The 14,100-nt window shown below is 40.4% G+C and overlaps 1 long non-coding RNA gene across 1 annotated transcript; it reads right to left on the bottom strand.

Moving 5' to 3' along the window:
• Positions 1–1,475: 1,475 nt before the first annotated feature.
• Positions 1,476–1,935, bottom strand: LOC149393479 (uncharacterized). The gene is made up of 4 exons (XR_016299634.1): positions 1,911–1,935; positions 1,780–1,831; positions 1,613–1,711; positions 1,476–1,530 (listed from the first exon to the last, which is right to left on the bottom strand). It is a non-coding gene; the product is annotated as an uncharacterized LOC149393479 (long non-coding RNA).
• Between the last annotated feature and the right edge of the window lie 12,165 nt (positions 1,936–14,100).

Below are 14,100 nucleotides of genomic sequence, written 5' to 3'. Positions count from 1 at the left end.
CTCATATGTCTCGAAGTCACTACGTACGAATTGCATCATGCTTACCTTAATCCTGAAACGAGACATGCTATTTCACAGGTTACGTATTCTCATTTGAGAAAGTCAGAGTTCGGACTCACTATGTGATTCCGAACAGGACCTATTGCTGAAGTACTAAGTTGTGAAGATGTCATGAGTAACTTTGTGAAGTTCTCATAGATATGGAATTCATTTACAAGATTGCTGAAATGCAATGTATATCACCTAATGCATTGTTCCTTAGAATGTGAATAAATGAACTGGCCAGTGTCCAAATTGAGTCCTGACTCTTTTGGATGAAACAATGTGACTTGTTAGCTCCTCGTCAATACATTGTTTCTAACTTATTCACAAGCGACAAAGGAGTTGAGGAAATAACAGCTAGAAGGGTAAAATTGTAATTTTCTAGCTGCTGATATTCATGAAGGGTAAACATTGATAATATTTAGTAGATCCACTCATTACAATTAGGTTGAATTCTTGAGTAGAAAATAAATTAATTTGAACCGAGAGATTCTCGGTGTCAACTCTTTAGTGGATTCAGTTGACATTAAGCTAAACTTGGAAAAGGTTTGTGAACTTTTGAGTCCAAGTATTTAGCTCAAGCTTTGTTCATTTATGAACGAATAATGATTTGACTCAAGAGGACAAAGAGGCCTTGGCAGCCTGGCTTCGATCCGATGAGATTGTGATGTGCTATATCTTAGCATCAATGAACATTGTGTTGCAACAACTACATCATGACATTGAGACTACCGCCAACATGCTCTACAACCTCCTTGAGATGTTTGGAGGGCAAAGGCGTCAACACTACTACAAAAACATTGATTAACAGGGTTTTTTAAACAATGTGAAATATGATTGAAGGCGTTTTTTGCACGCTGTTGTATCGCATGAGTTTAAAAGTATTCCACGGCGCCTAAAATAAACGATGTCTAAAGTGGTGCCACGTAAGAATTTGGGCAAAAATGTTTTCTCGGCATATGTATATAAGCGCTATCTAATGTTTTTCACAGCGTTCGTATATAAGTGCTGTCTATTCTTTTCCAACGTGGCATCCACGTGTCTTCATGGCGGGTAAGAAGTTTTCACAGCGTTTATATACAAACGCTGTCTATTCTTTTCAAAAGTGCCATCTTTTTAAGACGTTTATTTACAAACGCTGTCTAATGTAATTTTTTTTAAATATATAAAAATTTGAATATTACAAAAAATTCATGCACACAGTTTCAATATATATTCCAAAATCCGAACCTAAACATACCAATACGAATTTTTGATAATCCATTCAATAATTTCAAAATCAAATTATATTATTCGTACTTTGTACCGTATATTTAAACCGAAACATATTAAACCATGTAAACGAATGTTCATGCACCGGAAACATACTCACTTTACATTCACATTTGACGATTTGACTTCCGTGTCCATAAAATTTAACACCATTTTGTACTATTCTTCTCGATACGCATCTATTGCCTCATCCGTATAACTCTTCAACTTTTCAAACTAATAATATATAAAAATGAGTTGTTTGTGAGTGAAACAATATATATACGTATTGAATATGTGTATTTAAATGTGTACATACCTCTTGCAAACATTTATGAAAATCTCGAGTTTCAACAATGTTTTTCATCATCATTGAAACAAAATAGCCACATTCAATTGTCGAAGGTTGTTTCGGTACCTGTAAAAAATATGTTAGATTGAAATATATAGTAATGGATATACTAGTTTAATTGTGCATATATATACCTTTGGAATTTTCCATGAAAACTTCTTGTTACCGACAAAGCTATCGAATGCTCTATACATGTATATAAAAGTTATAACAAAATAATCATAACTATTAATTTTAAATATATATATTGTTTTAATATACTCACAAGTCCACTATCGAATTCAAATGAGACGGAACTCTTTTAGAATTCATGGGATCAAGAAAGTATGTCGTGCGCTTGCTAACATCCACCACCAGAAGAACCCAATGAAAACTATCAAAATATAATGTAAGTTAACATAAATTTAACCCGGTTAAATAAAAAGATATTTCTAGTGTAATTACTTACTCATAATTATAAGGCGCGAGTAACAATTGACCAGGGAACAACTCTTTCATTCCCTTAAAAAGGTGTTCTGATCGCCCTATAGGCTCGTCTAATTGAGTTACAGACGGAGAAACGTCAATGGGATTGCTAAAGGCGAATTTTCGCAATTCTCCGCCAACCCGCATATGATAACGTAAATGTCTACAAAAGGAAAAGAAAAACGCAGAAGCTATAATAAAATCAATGTTATTATACTTAAAAAAAGTTTTAAACTAAGTATAAGAATACCGCATATGAACTAGAATACAGTTTACTCCGATCTCCTTCACAAATATTTCGTGAATTAGCATAGTATTTGACTAAATATTGTTGTCAATGGTGCCCACAAGAAGAGTTGTAGTGTGTATTTATGTACATTTGATGTCATATAGTCTTACGAAGACTCTTGCTTGTAACTGCTTATTTATTAATAAAAAGTTGAAACGTTCATTCATTCTTCCGTGTCTGTTTGAAGCTTTATGATAAAACATTAGTCTTTAGTCCATAAACAAACTAAACAACTTACGAAGAGACAAATGTAGATTTGCATGAACAAACTCTTCGTAGTTTTCTTAAAACGATATATTCGCAATCTAAGGGTCAAAGGACTATTGATCTCAGTACGATCGTTAGAAGAATCTATGATGTCTGGTTATGAGGCATTGAGAGTTGGAGACTCTATAGTTCTTCTAGGTATCTTCCGAAGGTACTGAATTGACCGGTGCACTTCTAGAGACAAGATAAGAACAAACCATTTAACCTCTTATGTCTCGAAGTCACTACGTATGAATTGCATCGTGCTTACCTTAATCCTGAAATGAGACATGTCATTTCACACCCTAGTATTCTCATTTGAGAAAGTCAGAGTTCGGACTCACTATGTGATTTCGAACAAGGCCTATTGGTGAAGTACTAAGTTGTGAGAATGTCGTGAGTAACTTTGTGAAGTTCTCATATGGAATTCATGTACAAGATTGCTGAAATGCAATGTATATCACCTCGTGCTTTGTTCCCTGGAGTGTGAATAAATGAACTGGCCAGTGTTCAAATTAAGTCCTGACTCTTTTGGATGAAACAATGTGACTTGTTAGCTCCTCGTCAATACATTGTTTCTAACTTATTCACAAGCGACAAAGGAGTTGAGGAAATAACAGCTAGAAGGGTAAAATGGTAATTTTGTAAATCCCGACTAGCTGATGATATTCATGAAGGGTAAACATGATAATATTCTGTGGATCCACTCATTACAATTAGGTTGAATTCTTGAGTAGAAAATAAATTCATTTGAACCGAGAGATTTTCAGTGTCAACTCTTTAGTGGAGTCAGTTGGCATTAAGCTAAACTTGGAAAAGGTTTGTGAACTTTTGAGTCCAAGTATTTTAGCTCAAGCTTTGTTCATTTGGGTCCATGAGGTCACTGTCACGAATCACATCGATTAGGAATAGTTAAACTTGAAGCTAAGTCAAAACAATAACGAAAATTGTCGAAAGGGTAATTTTGTCTTTTTGGACATGGCATGAAATGAATGTCAATACATTTTTTTGACAATGTCATATGATGACATATTATATCACACGGCCATAACATGTTTATTGGGCCTTGTGAATTAATTTCATTTCATAGAATTTTACTTGAAAATTCTTAATGGGCTTTTCTTATGTTGTCATGAACAATTAAAGAAAAACGTAGAAAGCCTTTTTAGAAGGCTTTTGGCCGTTCAACCCAAGTGAATGGGAGACCAAATTTCGTGCAGCCCTTAGTGTGAAAGAGAGATTATTTTGTGCATTAATGTATTTAGATACTTGCCAAAAGAAAAAGAGGAAACAAATTTCCTATACATGGTAATGGGAATTTTGGCCAAGTAAGGAAGGGAACAAAAGAGGAAACAAATCCAAAGGCTTCTAGAAGCTTGTTTGGCCGTGTGACTCTAAGGGAAGGAGAGCAATATTTGCTCATGAATATGTGATATTCAATGAAAGAGGAAACTGCCTTATTGAAGGTAAAACCTCCCCTATAAATAGAGGCCTCATTCCCTTCATTTCATTCATCCAAGTTTAAGAGATTTGAGAGACTCTCTCTCTAGAACTTTGGCCGAACTCCTCTCACTCTCTCTCTAGTTTATTTTCGATTTTTGTTTTGGCACCTAGGTCCTCATTTGACCTAGTGTTTAGCTCTGCGACTTCAAGACTCGTTCTTAAGTCGTGGTGTTTAAAAGTGCCCACTCACTAATTCCTTTATTTCGAGTGATTTAGTGATAGAACCTTTCGTGGTTGCTCGAGGTGCCGAGGAAAGAAAGAGAGACGTGCTGCGAGGGGAGACGAGCGTTGCAAACTTTCCAAAAGCTTCTCAAAGTTCAAGCTTCAAGAAAGGTTGGTAAACTTATATACTCATAATAGTTTTTAATTACATGTACTTGCTCTTTGTCTAGGTTAGTAAAACCGGTTTTACTTGTAAAAGAAAATTTTTAAAATTCCGTCGCTTACCGAAGCGTTAATTAGTTTCTTAAACCCTAGATCGATTCCAACAAATATTTCATCAGAGTAAGCCCTGCGAGAGATAATAAGAGACCAAGTCTTCAGGAAAGGAAATGAAGCTTGACAGATAGAGAGTGACAAGGGAAAAGAGAGTGAGAATTAGAGACAAACTGTTGAGTTTCTTCTTGTACAAATGTTGTATCTTCTTGTAGTTTAGCCCTAAGTTTCTAAGCTATTTCTTCGTCTCTGTCTTTCGTTTTGACTCGTTCGAGAAGAGGTACTTTTCATATATACACAGAACTGACATAATATAGAACAACGTTTATCACTTGGGTAATCTAAAAAATTTAGGATAATACTAAAATAACAATTCACAAACATATTACTAGTATTGCATTAAACTACTTTATATAATAAGAACAAATAAACATATACCATATCTATAGTACATATATACTCGCTACAAAATGATCAAAAGGCACGATAACAATACTACAAGTAATAGTGATCAAGTTCTGAAGCACGACAAGAATAGTTGCACCAAATGTTACAAGCCCAACATATAGATCTCTGTACTCTCAGCTTCAATTCATGATGCACTAAAGCAAAAGCACTCACACAGAATTTTTTTTTCTTCTTCTTATTCAGGAATAGCAAGTTGAAATAGCAATATATCACGATGACTATACACAAATTACCTCAAGTACATCTCAGGACTCGCATATTAAGTAAAACAGGAAATCCATATACAAAGCACTTGCATAAAGAACATTTTCATAGGCTTAAATCATATGGATATGTAACATGAAGCAAGAGCTAGCCATTCCTAAATTTAAAAAGAAATTAGGGACATTAAACTTTAATTCGTGTCTAAATCTGTAACACTTTCAGCAAGTATAAATCGAATGTTGGTCTCGGCAGACGGAAAATTTCAGCAAATAGTGAGAGCGTAATACTTTCTAACAGATATTGAGAAGTATATATCAGCAAAAATAAGGGCACTAAATTATTTAGAAAGAAATTAAAATTTGAGACTCAAATAGAACTAGACAAAGAAGAAAAAGCCTCTGTTCATGGATCGTCAAGCTCTTGCTTCAACGTGGCTACACAATCAAAGCCTCTGTTCGTGACCCAAGTAATCTTTTTTCAGGTTCTGGGTTTTATTTTATTTGGTTGTTTTGTGTGAAGCAAAACCCATTAGACTGGCTTTGGTTAGAGATGGAAGCTAATAGCCCCGACCAAGGATACCGTGGATATGGAATTGAGAGGGTGGAGTGCGTTGCAAGAGAGAGAGAGAGAGAGAGAGAGAGAGAGAGAGAGAGAGAGAGAGAGAGAATGAGAAAGAGACTTGAGAGAGAGGTGGTTGAGATAGGTCTTGCAAAGGCCGTAGGCGTCGTTGACAGGGTGGAGGATTCGGTAGTGGAAGAAGAGGCAGACGATGACGACACAGAGGAGGATGACCTTTCTCGTACCTGTGGAACCAGCGGAGTCAGATGGGAAGGGAAGGGAAGAGAAGAGAGAGAGAGATAGAGAGAGAGAGAGAGAGAGAGAGAGAGAGAGAGAGAGATACAGACCGGAGCCGGAGGGGAGGCGGCAGTGGCCGGCGGCAGAGGAGCTGGAGAGGACGCGGCAGAAGCCGGCGGCGGCGGAGAGGATGCCTTAGCCTTGGGCTTGGCCTTGGCTTGAGCGACCTCTTCTTGGGTCTCGGCGAGGAGGCCGATGGGGGCGCCGACGGGGGCGGTGTGGCCAATGGGTCTCGCGGACGATGGGGCTTTGGTCGTAGGTTGTCAGGGTGGAGGATTCGGTAATGGTTGTCAATGGCTTGACATTACTCGGAGTGAGCAAAGAGGCTAGGGTGCGTCCGTGGAAAATGTGGAGAACATGAGTATTTGGAGAATTGGAGAAGAAGTTATTTTATACTCAGATTTAGGGGTTTTTTATTCTATGCTTCGAAATAGAAACAAACTGCCATATTTTTTACAGCGTATTTCCATAAACGCTGTGAAAAAAAATAATGATATAAAAAATAAATACAAATAAATTAAATTATGAAACTTACACGTGTCAAGTTATAATTGTACATTAACTTTTCACAACGTTTGTATATAAACGCTGTCAAAACATTTTTTTTTCAAACCGCTTCTTCTCGACACGGCTTCTTGTAATTCGAGATAATAAAATGAAAGCGCTTATATATAAGCGTTGTCTTATGTTTTCCACAGCGTTTCTCTTCACATGCCACTTGTCTTCTGTCGATTCGACAATAAAAAAATGATGTTTTGACGGCGTTTTTTTTCCAAACGCCATGAAAACATGTGTTGTGAAACGCATGATTTCTAGTTGCAGGCAAGGTAAAAAGCAGTCCGACAGTTTATGAACTGTCGCATGAAGGCTAGGACTACTGTCAGGGAACATATGATACTGGTCATTAAATACCTGAATGAGATGGAAATCCTAGGATATGAGATTGACGAGGACACCATAATCGATATGATCTTTGAAACTCTCCACAAATCGTTCGATACCTTCTAGTTGAACTACTCCATGAACAAGCTAGAGTACACTGTTACCGAGCTAATAAAGGAGCTTCACACTGCTGAAGGTCTCACTGTGAGAAAGAGGAATCAAAGAGAGGCTCATGCTACTGAGCACAAAGCCTCCGCCTTTGGATCTAAGAAGAGACCTCACAAGGCCGAGAAAAAGAACTGTCCTACCTATCTCAAAGCAAAGGAACATAGTATTGTACTAATTACCGAAGCATGCTTAGTAGCTGATAATGTATCAACATGGATTCTTGACTCCGCTGCTACTAACCATATTTCTTGTTCCTTAACTGGTTTCAAGAATACCAAAAGCTTAGAGGAAGGCGACTTCTGTTTCAAATGGGGTGATGGAAGCCTGGTGTCCGCGGAGGCTGTGGGATCTGTGACGCTGTCTTTTGAAGACCGCATGTCAAACTTGAATAGTGTTTATTTTGTTCCCACCTTTGGGAAGAACTTAATATCCATTGCTCGTCTTCTTGAGCAAGATAATTGTTTAAAGTTCATTAAGAATTGAATTCGTATTTCGTTTCCTGATAATTCTTTTGTCACTGAAGCATGCATGAAGAATGCTCTTTTTTACATCTATCCCACTCAACCTTCTCTTTTAGACTCCGAAATAGATAACGATCTAATTAGGGAGCCAAAGAGGATCAAACTTTCTGAATCCGATCTAACAAAATCAACATATCTCTGGCACTTAAGACTTGGTCATATCAGTCTGGATAGGATTAAGAGACTTGTGAGGGACGGTCCACTCCAAGCCTCTGCAATAGGTTCACAACCTACTCGTGAATCCTGCATAAAAGGAAAAAAGACTAAGCGACCTATCTCCGATAAGGGTCGAAGAGCCACTGAGTTGCTGGAACTAGTACATTCTTATGTATGTGGTCCGTATGTCAACAGGCACGTGGTGGATATGAATACTTCGTTATGTTCACCGATGATTACTCAAGATATGTGTTGCGATATTTCTCGCGCACGCAAGCGTACGTGTGTCGCCCAAGTGATAGTGTTACGTAAGTAACGGATATCGATCCCACAGATACTAGTTACTCTAGCGATTTTCTAAACTTGATGCTAATTAATTCCAAGTAAAATTGAGAAGATGGTTGTAACAAAAGAAATAATAAAACTAAAGCATAAAGTTAAATACGAGTTTTGCAAGAAGAGAAGGTAGGGGTCGCGATTTCACCGGAACTAACTAGGTTGGGGGTTTCGGGTTTGAACAACAAAATCTACTCCTATGGATGCCAATCTCACTCTAACAAAATTATTCACTAGCCTCTCTCGAGTGTTCTAGCAAACCTATGTAATTGACGGATTATTATCCTCTCGGCATCTAATCCTATTAAAACAATCACACGCAATGAAACAAGAGTTCAACCGATTACACAAATTGCCTAGAGTTTAAAACCTAGGATAAACTATGAAGACATGAACAAAAGCACGATTATTTACTCTCTCTCGAGTAGCTAAACAATCCTAGATAACAGTTCTAATGGTGATCAAGCATAAGAACGCATAATGAACGATTCATATCAAGCAATCCATAATAATGAAGCAAACAATAATTATCTAACCCTAATGAACCCCCTAACCCTTATCAATCCCGGCTACATCGCAACCCCATAAGAAACTTAGCCTCTAATGGAATTCATAATCAACGCTAAACATAACAGAATAATTAAAAGCACTAAAATACAGATTGAAACCAAAACAGAATTCATATTAAATAAAATTGATGTGCAACAATAATCCAAATAAATAAAATAAATAAAAGAAAGGGAAGAAAGAAGAACGATTGAATTCGGAGAAGGAGAACTCGTCGGGTTGTCAATTCCGTTCAAGAACGCCGTTTTCCTCTTTCAAAAGCTCTTAAGAACAACCAAACAATAAAAGAGAAACTAAAACAAAAAGGAAGATTCTTGTTTTCAGAGCTTAGAGTCTAATATATAGGTCAAGGGGTTATTTTCGGAGCATATTGGGCCTTTGGAATGGGTTGATTCGCTCAAAAACATCAAAAACGGAAAGTAAGTCCGTCAAAACCCGAAGAAGGGCGCGGCGCGCGGTCCTCCTTGCACGGCGCGCGGTCCAGATTTCAGCTTATGCGCGGAGCGCGCATAAGACTCTGTGCATTTTCATGTTTGCATTCCCGGGATGCGCGGCGCGCGACTGTCTCTGCGCGGCGCGCGGTCTCGGATTTTGCTTTAGCACGGCGCGCGATGGTGGGTGCGCGGCGCGCGAGGTCGCCAACTTCTTGCTTATCTCTTTTTGACTCTGTTTCGACCGTTTTGTCTCCAAATCCCGTCCTTTTTCCACAAAATTGATTGTAGACGCTCTATTGCTCTTTTGAACCTGAAACTACTCAAAAACCTACTAAAACCATTAAAATGCTTGAGGACTCGTCGGTTTTTGGTTCGGGAAATAGGAGTTTTACGCGTGATTAATGCACCTATCAAATCCCACCAAACTTAAACCGTTGCTTGTCCTCAAGCAACACAAAAGACTAAACAATAAAATAAACACACCAAAGAAGTTACACTAAAAACGAATGGTGATTACAAAGTTAGCAACAATATCAAGTGTTAGTTACATGCCTCAACCTACAAAAATTTCCGAATCCAAGTCAATCATCACATGAAACCCAAAAATAATTAGATTGACTAAATGGCCTTTTGCAACACATTCCCGATCAAAATCCCCCGTGTGTGAAATATGTCCCGAAAGAGAGAGAGATCAACTCAATATGTTCGTTCACATCTTCTAATGTCAAATGCTCAAATAATAATGCGATGAATGTGAATCGAACACCATAATGCTTTTCCCCGCTCAATCTCCACTAATGCAAGACACTTACCAAGGAAATCAATAGGGCTTTGTCGGCTTGTAATGTTAGGCTAGGGTCAACGGTAGGTTATGGTCAATATATGGCTAAAACGTCAACCTAGCGACTCAATCTCACCAAACTCACCAACTTTCACATGATGTTACTTACTCACCCATTCCCACGTTCATGGCACAAATTTCACCTTTCGAGAACATTTTCTTTTTCTAAGCCTTGACTCTCCAATGTTTCCCCCCCCCCAAACTTTGACTATGCAACGTCTAGTCTCTAAAACTAATGTCACAGATTACCACGCCAGGAACTAATACAAATAATAATAAAATGCATAAATTAAACACTCTCTTTTTTTTGTAGTTTTTTTCTTTTTTTTTATTTTTCTCTTTTTTTTTCTTTTTCTATTTTTTTCTTTTTGATACAAAACAATAAAAATAAACACGAACAATCACCGGCGTGGTGTCTAATGAACTATAAAACACGTAGAGACTAGTCGAAAAACATGTCACAAAATCGAAAGAATTCACTCAAGAGTCGCTAAGTTAACGGGGTTCTTTGTGGGATTTGAAACATTATTGGCTCGGCTTTTTCTAACTAAGTATCGAGAAAGAATTCATCGTTCGGCTTTTTCTGAAAAGGGTGCTCAATGGGATGTTACGGGACGGCTTTTTGGCTTAGAGTGGTTAACAAAATGAAGGCCTATGTCATCTTTCCTAGGTTCGTGTCAGGTCATTTCGCCTCGAAGAGGGCTAGAGCGGTTCTTAGTGTTCGTGAGCTAAAAGACATTTAAAGATGTGATCGAACCTCTAAGGACTACTCAAACCCCGGGACGGACGTGTGTGCATAAATGGGAAAAATCAACCGAAATTGCGTTACTCACACCACTAGTCAATCACAATGAAGCACAAAAAATTTTAAAATTGACTCAAACTCGGATTTCTTCACAAATACATGGTATAATTGGCGAGTAACGAGAGAAAACACTTTAATACTATCACCTCTAAGCAATCACCAAACAAAATTAAGAAAATAAAAATTAAATAAAAAAAACCAACCTAATCTAACAGAAATCCCCCACAAAGTAGTTCACCCCCCCAAACTCAATCTCTACATTGTCCTCAATGTAGATCCATAAAAACACGGGAGACAGAGGACTTACCTTGCGGGGGTGGTAGAACTCCCCTACTCGTCGCCGCCGCGCTCGGGCGGCGGTGGATCTTCTTCTACGCGCTCTTTCTTCATCCATACCTCTTTGAATGGTTTCGGCCAACGTCCTCGCCATGGCTTGAATGGAGACTTCAGCTTTTCACCCTTGCTCGCAGTTTTTGTTGATTCTTCTTTAGGAGCCCGTGGCGGAGGTGTGGATGGTGGAGTGGCGACTTCGTGCGTCTCGAGGACGTAGACCTCTTCCTCTTCCTTCTTACGCTTTCGGGTTTCGCAGGTCCCGAATGTCTCTTCCTCGTTCTTCACGCGCGTCTTTAGCTCCCCTCTTTGCACGTCTATGCGAACACCATAAGTAGCTAAGAAAGCCCTCCCAAAAAGAATGGGGATATCGCGATCCTCGTCCATGTCGATGACGTAGAAGTCGGCCGGAAAAGTGAATTTTCCAACTTTCACGAGGAGGTCTTCCACGAAACCGCGCGGGTGCCTTACGGTCCGATCCGCCAGTTGGAGAGTGGTGCGCGTGGGCTTTAGTTCACCCACCCCGAGTTTGGTGAAGACGGCCGACGGCATAAGGTTGATGCCCGAACCAAGATCGCACAACGCGTTCTCGATGAAGATGTCTCCAATGCTGCACGGCAATGTGAACTTGCCCGGATCTTCTACTTTTGGCGGGAGCTCTTGTTTTAGAAGCGCACTACACTCGGCAGAAAGTGCCACCGTGAGCCTTTGCGGGAACGGAAGTGGCGGCTCATATGTATGGACCGGCGGGTGTGGCTTAAGAGCTTTGGTGACCGGGGCAGCTTCTTCTTCTTCTTTCTTCGGGCTCTTGGTGGCTGCAACGTGTTGATGAGAAATGGCATTGCAGTGCTCCGTTGGATTCACTTCGGGGGCGCTTGGAAGGGTGCCTTGGGGTCGTGTGTGAATGGCGTTGGCGAGCTGCCCCACCTGCGTCTCGAGGTTTTGGATCTGTGCCGATTGGTTCGAGAGGGCTGTCTTCGTTTCATGAATGAAGTAGGTGGTGGTATTCACGAAGGCAGTCGTCGACGTGGCCAGATTCGCTACGAGCTCCTCCAGATTCGTCTCGTTCTTGTAAGCTCGAAATGGTGGGGCTTGATACGGCGGTGGTCGGGGCTGATTCTGAGGCGGTCGAGGTTGAGCTTGCGGTGCGGGTTGCATCGGCGTGTTATTCTGGGGACCGCGCCATCCTCCATTCTGATAGGTGTTCATTGGGCCTTGATTGTAGGGCGGCCGATTGTTGATGAAGCTTGCTTGTTGGCCCTTGTTCCCTTGCGCACACTCATCGCTAGAATGAGGACCGGCACACCAGAAGCACGGCTCGGGAGTAGGGGCTTGGATGGCATGAACTGTAGCTTGCTGCCTGTGGAGCGTTTTGGTGAGGTCGGCCACCTGTGCTGCGAGGGCTTTTATCATTTCCATCTCGGGCGTGACCGGCTCGCGCTTCTGAATCCTTCGCTCGGAAGGACATTGGTCGTTGTTGTACGCGAGCTCCTCGAGGATGGCATGAGCTTCATCCTCGGTCTTTGGGAAGAACGACCCTCCCACGGCGGTGTTGACGAGGGTGCGCGATGAAGGAGAAAGGCCGCCGTAGAAGATTTGCACCATCATCCACCCTTGGATGCCGTGATTGGGGCACTTTCGCTGCAGCTCTTTGAAGCGCCCCCATGCTTCAAATAGTGACTCCCCGTCGTATTGGGCGAACGAATGGATCTCGTTGCGTCTCTTGTGCATCTTCTCGAACGGGAAGAACTTTGAGATGAATTTGATGCGCAAGTCGGCCCACGAGGTGATGGAACCCGGCGGGAGGGAGTTTAGCCACATCTTGGCTCGGTCCCGTAGTGAAAACGGGAAGAGGCGGAGGCGAATGGCTTCATCGAACACATTGTGGAGCTTGAACGTGTTTGAGATCTCGACGAAGTTCGTCAAATGGTCTTGCGGGTCTTCGGCAGGTGATCCAGAGAATTGATTCGCTTGGACCATGTGAATTATGCCGGTCTTGATCTCGAAATTCTGGTTACCCGCAAGAACCGGCAGAACAATGGCCGATTGTGTGGCATCTGTCGGCGGTAGCCCGTATTGGAATAGGGTCTTCGGCTCCTCGGCATTGTTCCTGTTCTCTTCCATTGCTCGTTCCTTTGATTCTTTTCGATTTTTCCTGCAAAATTTTTCGATCTCGGAGTTTATTGGAACGAGAGCAGATGACCCGTCTTTTCGCATACACCTTCAAAAGCAAGAAAGTGACACGAAAAGTTAGAAAACAAAAATAAAGAAATTAAATAGCAAGAGCAAGTAAATTCAATCGCTATTGTAAACTAGTCCCCGGCAACGGCGCCAAAAACTTGTTGCGATATTTCTCGCGCACGCAAGCGTACGTGTGTCGCCCAAGTGATAGTGTTACGTAAGTAACGGATATCGATCCCACAGAGACTAGTTACTCTAGCGATTTTCTAAACTTGATGCTAATTAATTCCAAGTAAAATTGAGAAGATGGTTGTAACAAAAGAAATAATAAAACTAAAGCAGAAAGTTAAATACGAGTTTTGCAAGAAGCGAAGGTAGGGGTCGCGATTTCACCGGAACTAACTAGGTTGGGGGTTTCGGGTTTGAACAACAAAATCTACTCCTATGGATGCCAATCTCACTCTATCAAAATTATTCACTAGCCTCTCTCGAGTGTTCTAGCAAACCTATGTAATTGACGGATTATTATCCTCTCGGCATCTAATCCTATTAAAACAATCACACGCAATGAAACAAGAGTTCAACCGATTACACAAATTGCCTAGAGTTTAAAACCTAGGATCAACTATGAAGACATGAACAAAAGCACGATTATTTACTCTCTCTCGAGTAGCTAAACAATCCTAGATAACAGTTCTAATGGTGATCAAGCATAAGAACGCATAATGAACGATTCATATCAAGCAATCCATAATAATGAAGAAAACAA

Source organism: Urtica dioica, chromosome 6 (assembly GCF_054948205.1).
Source record: "Urtica dioica subsp. dioica isolate 48M chromosome 6, U.dioica_male_clone48M_v1_H2, whole genome shotgun sequence".
In the NCBI taxonomy this organism is placed as follows: domain Eukaryota; kingdom Viridiplantae; phylum Streptophyta; class Magnoliopsida; order Rosales; family Urticaceae; genus Urtica; species Urtica dioica.
The sequence above is the reverse complement of the archived record's forward strand: the minus strand, read 5'-3'. Positions and strand labels throughout refer to the sequence as shown.